Consider the following 7,975-nt stretch of genomic DNA (forward strand, 5'->3'; position numbering starts at 1 on the left):
AATGAAAGAACTCAAAATGCCAAAGTTAAGCAACACATAATATAATTCAGGACATTATGAGGCAAGTGACAAAAATGGTTGAAAATACAGGGATATAAGTAGTAGTAATACAAGCTATCCGACGACTGTGTTTATCTACTCACCGGATACACATGTAATAGTTTGCAACTGTGAACAGGGCAGTATATTAGCTACTGATTCATAATTAGATTGTTACTGTGTTGTACGTGTTTTAGCCGTAATGTAACAACGTGAACCTCGGATACATCCGTTATCAGCACAAAAGTACCACAGGGCATCTGGACACAAACCTATAGATATCAACCTTGCAACGAGATTTGCAAATATGTAGCTGGGCGTAAACAGCCACATGTAAGCTGTAAGTTCAATAAAATGTATTCTCGTTGATATTTGACACATAGACTGAGACTAAATCCGATATTGACACTTCATTTTGAATACGTTTTTACCATTTCTCATACCGTTGGTTCACTTCACCCTTCCCGTGAGATGACTGCTGATCTTCTGGCTGGTAGATTATGATGTTCGGTCTACTGGACGCATTTCTCGATTCGTTTTACATCTAATCATGTGATTGGTAGTTTGTCAATTTTCACAAAATTTGTGTGTTCCTTGCAACCCTGCCGTGCGCTGTTTCGCTGCAGGAAATGACGTCACAGTTACGATCAAATGTTGTGTTGGGTTGCCAGCATCCAGGCGGCAAAACGGTCTTTTTTGAACGACTGCAGCGTCGAATCGACGCACCAACGAGAAAAATGTTACTGAGAAAAGTTGTTTGTTTTGATGTCCTCTACACGAATATGTGGTCCGTGGGCGCCATTAAAATGACACCCTGTGTATGTATGTATATATGTATGTATACTAGAAAAACTGCAATCATGATGAGTCAGTCCAAGGCAAAATATTCCGGACGTAAACTAGCCCCCCATTCGGATGTCCGGGAGGGGGATGTCTGGGAAGGACACGTTATGACAAAGGACACTGATGGGGAAAAGAGAAGCAAACAGAAGGTAAGATTAAGGATTGGAACGTGGAATGTCAGAACTCTGTTACAGTCGGGAAAGCTAGAAAACTTGAAGGCAGAAATGAGAAGAAACAAAGTAGATGTTATGGGAATATCAGAAGTGAGGTGGGAACAAAATGGTGAAATAGTGAGTGATGAGTTCAAGATGTTTTATTCTGGAGGTGATCAACAAGGAAACCGTGGTGTGGGAATAGTGCTAGGACCACGTGTGAAACATAAAGTTATAGCAGTGCGTTATGTGGATGACAGGATTATAATGGTGAAACTTCAAGGAAAGAAGAAAGACTTAGTGTTAATTCAAGTGTATATGCCACATAGTGGGTTGTCAGAAGAAGAAGTGGAGGAAAACTATGAGAAGATAGAGGAATTGATGGAAAAAGAGAGAAAGGGTTCGTGCATTATCGTAATGGGTGATTGGAATGCTGTAGTAGGAGAAAGGCAGGATGGAAGTACAGTAGGAAGATATGGATAAGGCGAGAGAAATGAGAGAGGGGAAAGCCTGGTAAATTTCTGTAAAAGAAACTCCCTAATTGTTGGAAACACACTGTTCCAGCAACATAAGAGAAGGAGGTACACCTGGATATGTCCAAGAGATTGTAAAAGATACCAGATAGATTACATACTGGTACAAGAAAGATTTCGAAATTGTTTGAAAAATGCGAAGACATTGCCAGGAGCTGACATTAATTCAGACCACATCTTGCTAATAGGAGAAATCAATCTTACATTGAAGAAGATAACCCAAAACCAGGTGAGCAAGAAACCCCACTTAGAGAAGCTAAGGGAAGAAGACGAAAGACAAAAATTTGCAGAACATTTCCAAGGAAACTATAATAAGTTTAAAGCTAGTTGTAACAATAAGGATGAGATGTGGGATGGAATAAAAAGCTGCTTACAGACGGCAGTGGATGAAACAATAGGCTACAGGGAAAGGAAAAGTGCAAAGAAACCATGGATTACTGAAAGTATGCTGGAAAAAATGGAGGAAAGGAGAAAATGGAAGAATGTAAATACAGAAGAGGGAAGACATAATTACAAGATACTGAATAACCAGCTAAGAAGAGAAACTGACAGGGCAAAAGAACAATGGATGAAACAAAAATGTGAAGAAATTGAAGAACTGGAAAAAAGAGGAAGGTATGACTTGATGTATCGTGAAGTAAACTGCTTGGGCTTCCAAAAGAAGAAATGGAAAACAATGTGGATGATAGAAGACGAGGAAGGATGTGAAATCACAGACAAAAAAGGAATATCGAATGTGTGGGGAAAGTACATTGAAGAGCTCTACCAGAAAGAGAATCGCCCAGACAGTCTGAATGTAGAAAATGAAGACGACGTGCCTGATGATGAGAAAGGATACTATATCCTGAATGAAGAATTTGAGCAAGCACTCAAAGAAATGAGGAATGGGAAAGCAACGGGCACTGATGAAATTCCTGTTGAACTTATCAAATGCCTGGGAGATGGAAAAAGAGAAATACTGCACTTATGCAATGAAATCTATGAGAAAGGGGATTGGCCACAAGATTTCACGGAGACTGTTTTGGTACCTCTGCAGAAGAAAAGCAATGCCAGAAAATGTTCTGAGTACAGGACAATCAGCTTGATATCTCACTCGGCAAAAATTCTTCTAAGAATTCTGAACAGACGCCTATACTCGAAGGTCAGTGGCGAGTTAGAGGAAGAACAGTTTGGTTTCAGGAAAGGAAGAGGTACAAGGGATGCAATTGGTTTACTGAGGACCATTGGGGAAAGATATTTAGAGAAAGGAAAGGAGGTGTTTGTAGTATTTGTAGACCTGGAGAAAGCCTTTGATAGAGTGAATTGGGTTAAACTTTTAGACATTCTGAAGAAAATTGGTGTAGATTGGAAAGAGAGAAGACTTCTAAGCAACTTATACATGAATCAACGAGTTAAAGTGAGAACAGGAGACGAAATGACAGAAGGCTGTGAAATTGGAAGAGGAGTACGACAAGGATGCTGCCTATCGCCTACTTTGTTTAATATCTATTTAGAAGATATAGTGAAAACTTGTTTCCAGGGCACAGGAGGTGTCAAATTGGGAGGAAGAAGAATAAACTGCATAAGATTTGCTGATGACATGGCATTATTCGCTGAGGATGAAATAACCATAAATAGTATGTTAGAAGAGTTAAACAGCAGCTGTGAGCAGTATGGGATGAAGATTAATGTAAAGAAGACAAAGGCAATGGTTATAGGACGGAAACCAAGGAATATTAATGTGAGAGCAAACAGTGAAAGAATCCAGCAAGTGGATAGCTTCAAGTACCTCGGATGCACTATAAGCAGTGACATGAGCTGCAACCAAGAAGTGAAAATGAGAATCGCAATAGCAAAAGAAGCTTTCAATAGAAGAAAAAATGTTTTTTGTGGACCCATGGACATAGGTCTAAGGAAGAGATTAGTGAAATGTTTTGTGTGGAGTGTAGCACTATATGGTGCAGAAACCTGGACGTTGAGAAGAAATGAAGAGAAACGACTCGAAGCTTTTGAAATGTGGACATGGCGAAAAATGGAGCATGTAAAATGGACGGACAAGGTAAGAAACGAAGCCGTACTCAATAGAGTTGGTGAAAAAAGATCTATACTGGAGACCATCAAGAAGAGGAAAAGAAACTGGTTAGGACACTGTCTAAGAAGAAACTGCCTGCTAAGAGATGCCTTGGAGGGAATGGTTGAAGGAAGAAAAGTCCGTGGAAGAAAGAGATATCAGCTTATGGATGATATTAAAGTAACTGGGTCGTATGCTATTACGAAGCGTAAGGCAGAGAACAGGGAAAGCTGGAGATTGCAGTGAAAAACCTGCCAATTAGGCAGAAAACAATGAATGAATGAATGAATATACATATATATATGTAACACATTACCATATCTCAATGTTATTCTATGAAATAATTACAGAGAAAGGCGAATGAATATTAAATGTGCCTGTGTATTAAATTAAATCTAATGGGAAAATGACATGCTAATGAACTGTAATGTTCACAGTATAATATTAATATTAATAATTACATATAATTATCATTATAGGCTACATATAAAATATGTAACACCTACATTGTGAAGGAAGCTCATCATTTCCCGGCGACTTGAGATAGCGCTCTATTGGCAACACTGTACGGTTTCTCCATACGCGCTGTTGTGTCTTCTGAACGTGAAAACTACTTTAGCACAAAGACTAATTATCGTAGAATTTTGAAATCATTGTCACATGAAATTTGAACCTTCCTCAAAAGTAATGAGCACTGTTTGGACTCGAAATACGTTTAAAAAAAAAAAAAAAAACTTCAAAATTACCTTATGCACTTCTCATGGACAAGATATTCTCCGTCGACAAGCGACAGTAAATATTGTAGAAGCATGGGAATGAATGTAGAAGTAAATCGGAACCTTAGTAGAATGCATTTACGAACTTTATTTTAATGCTAAGGGAACCAAACCTAACCTGCTTCGGTAAAAATTTACTATCCTTCGGACACCTCTATTTTTTTGGTTTTGTCAATTTTTGACATTGATACTTACGTATCTGCTTCGCGGAACATTCCTGAAGGTGTATTAACGTTGTTTTGATTAAATTAATTGCAATTTTTCACATTACCAGAACGTCTTTCTGGTAGGTGTTTTCCCTTGCCTGAGACACAATATCGCGAGTACACCTTCCTACATAATTGCGCGCCCGGCTTCTCTTTTGCCAAATTTTTGACATTCAAACTTACGTATCTGCTTCGCGGAACATTCCTGAACGTGTATTGACGTTGGTTTCATGAAACTAAGAGCAATTTTTCACCTTACGACTACTTCTTCCTCCTACCTTTCCGTTTGCCTCACACACAACATGGCGCGCACACCTTCGTAAATAATAACGCGTAGGAATGACGCATCGGCCTTGTTTTTTCTCGATTTTCAATTGTTATGCAGTGTTTCAACCTTCGGAACCCAAGAAATGCCCGTCAACAAACTTAATCAGATCTATTTCTTTCTAACTTTATTTTTCGCGTTCTGACACCAAATTTTAACTATGTATCCCAACCTAACTCAACTAACCTATCCACGCACCAATGGTTCGTGGGGCTAGCGCCAATGGTTTGTGGGGCTAGCGCCAATGATTCGTGGGGCAAGCGCCAATGGTTCGTGGGGCTTTCTTTTTCACTATTGAAACCTTTGCGTGGCCTACTAACCTATCCACGCGCCAATGGTTCGTGGGGCTAGCGCCAATGGTTCGTGGGGCTTTCTTTTTCACTATTGAAATATTTGCGTGGCCTACTAACCTATCCACGCGCCAATGGTTCGTGGGGCTAGCGCCAATGGTTCGTGGGGCTTTCTTTTTCACTATTGAAACCTTTGCGTGGCCTACTAACCCATCCACGTGCCAATGGTTCGTGGGGCTAGCGCCAATGGTTCGTGGGGCTTTCTTTTTCACTATTGAAACCTTTGCGTGGCCTACTAACCTATCCACGTGCCAATGGTTTGTGGGGCTAGCGCCAATGGTTCGTGGGGCTTTCTTTTTCACTATTGAAACCTTTGCGTGGCCTACTAACCTATCCACGCGCCAATGGTTTGTGGGGTTAGCGCCAATGGTTCGTGGGGCTAGGGCCAATGGTTCGTGGGGCTATCTTTTTAACTATTGAAACCTTTGCGTGGCCCTACTAACCTATCCACGCGCCAATGGTTTGTCCACACCCGGCACAAACTTTACAACACACCCACCACACGTCATTCTCCAAACCCTCGATCCACAGTTCTAACTCTCGTCGCAAACGCAGGGAGTTCGAAACACTGGATACCAACAAAACACAATCACGACACGTCATGATAGTCACGACGGTGTACGAAGGTGATGGTGTACGAAGGTGTACGAACGTGATGGTGTCGGAAGATGTACGCGCCAAACGCTATCTCCGTCGGAGAATTAATTTTCAACGAAGAACATGAATTTCAGCTCTGAAACATTCCCAAATCACACAAAACACCTTCCCGATGTTCGACAATGCTACAGGAACTTATTACGGTAAGTAGTTTCTTCTCTACAAATAAATAAATGTGTCCGAAGGATAGTAAATTAGTACCCCTGCTTCATCTAACCACAAAAGCATATATTGAACAAAACCTTATTCGCAAAAAAGGAACTTGGGCCAAAATGACCACTGTAAGTGCTGTACAAGCATTGTTCTTTTACTGGGTTGAAGTGAAATTAGTAATATATAAAAGAGATGTGCAATATAATTGACGTGTGGCGAGAGGCAGAAAAATGGAATGGTAAGTATACGATGATCTAACAATGGTGCTGGATGTAGAGAGCGCAAAATTCCAATACTCCCACTATCTCCTATTGGTTCAAAATTTATAAAAAAGAATTTAAAAAAACCAACTCTCAATCAAGAAAACCACCAAAAACCAACAGTGTTTCACAACAGATGGAACATGTAGTATTTAATTTTCACTGCATTTTTGCATGTGAGCAAACTGTGTTCCTCACCAGTGACTCATGAAATGTAACAAATTCTTAGGTAATTTAGTATCTTTCCACAAGTATCTTGAATTAGAATAGCCTACCCATTTATAAAAAAGTTTGGGTAACAGTTCGTTATATAGGATACACATTAAAATCTGATATTTTGTGTTACCAAAGTTTGTCATAAAATTTAAGTGACCATTCATTAAAGTTTTCACTATTCCGCCCAATATTTGCGTAATATTTTTATTCTACAATCACAAACTATATTTTTTCGACAGATGACCTTCTCTGTAAAATACCGGGGAAGGTCAACTCGAATCATGTCTCAATTGTAACGTGCGAAAACAAACAAACCTTAGGCCTTTCAAACTCCAATCAAAACAAAATATGAATCAATTATTGGCAATTCTGACAAATTTCAGTTACACCACATTTGAGTGTCGCAGGGAAATTATTGCACACTACACACACATCTTAACAAAAGGTTTGAGACTCCTACGTACCATTAAACTGAAAAAGCAAGACTAATGTTGACCAAAACATCCCACTTCTGCACAATCACAACTACTAAACTTTGCGCTCTACGGATCAACATTAACATTCCATATCCACCTTATGTAACGTACTTGCCCGATTTCTAATTCTAGCATGTACTCAAATGTTACCTATGTACTAAATATGCCTTGTTAATAATGTCTGAATGCGTACCAATAGATATCTTGTTTCTTTATTGTATACGCAATGCAAAACAGTCATTCGGGAATTGGACAAGCCCAACGCCAAACAGGTTAGCTGTCATGGCGTAAACATTCACTTCATCTAATATCTCACATAAAAAGAGCTAAGTCACAGTTCGCAGTTCAGGTCTTTGTAAAATTTCATTGGCCATTTTTAATGTTTAAGAATATATTCCCACTGCACAGGTTTCTATCACGAATCACTAGAATAACAAAACCAAGTTATTGAAGCGAAAGCTTACACGATGCCATTAACAAAACTTCCACAACATCGACCTATTATATCGAACAAAATTCGATAGTCAAATGAAGACACAAAGAGCTTGTCATCATAAAAGGATCGAATTAGATTATACTTTAATTTATCGACCATATTAATACCAAGTAGTTTCTAGCCTATTCATTGTTATTTATGACGAGGGAACAACAAATGAAAAAAATAGAAAACTTATAATTCCATATTACAAATTGATTGACCATGTAGCCAAGAGTTGGAAGCGTCCAGAAAACCTCAACAGACGTGCAAATTTTGTGAAGTTTATTTTTGCGGAGTAGCAGCATAGAATAGGTAGCAGCACAGACGAGGTAAATCTTAGCACGGAGTGTAAGCAGCCAACAATCAGTTGTCAAATGGTAGAGTGAAATTAATTTTGAGTTGCAAAAACATAAAAAAATTGCTGCCCAAATATTTTTTAATATATTTACAAGTTAGTAGGG

General features: G+C 39.1%; 1 protein-coding gene across 4 annotated transcripts in view; it reads right to left on the reverse strand.

The window, feature by feature from the left end:
- The window catches only part of LOC145978286 (uncharacterized), a 33,763-nt gene extending 26,240 nt beyond the window's left edge, over positions 1 to 7,523 (reverse strand). For 2 of the 4 annotated variants that reach the window (XM_083110814.1, XM_083110810.1), the window contains exon 1: positions 7,025 to 7,523. The gene's annotated coding sequence lies outside the window, so the exon portion shown is untranslated. The remainder of the gene's footprint in view (positions 1 to 7,024) is intronic. The other 2 variants (XM_083110812.1, XM_083110813.1) reach the window with 2 other exon arrangements.
- Between the last annotated feature and the right edge of the window lie 452 nt (positions 7,524 to 7,975).

The sequence above is a fragment of the Lepisma saccharinum genome, chromosome 24, assembly GCF_977018435.1.
Source record: "Lepisma saccharinum chromosome 24, izLepSacc3.1, whole genome shotgun sequence".
NCBI lineage: Eukaryota > Metazoa > Arthropoda > Insecta > Zygentoma > Lepismatidae > Lepisma > Lepisma saccharinum.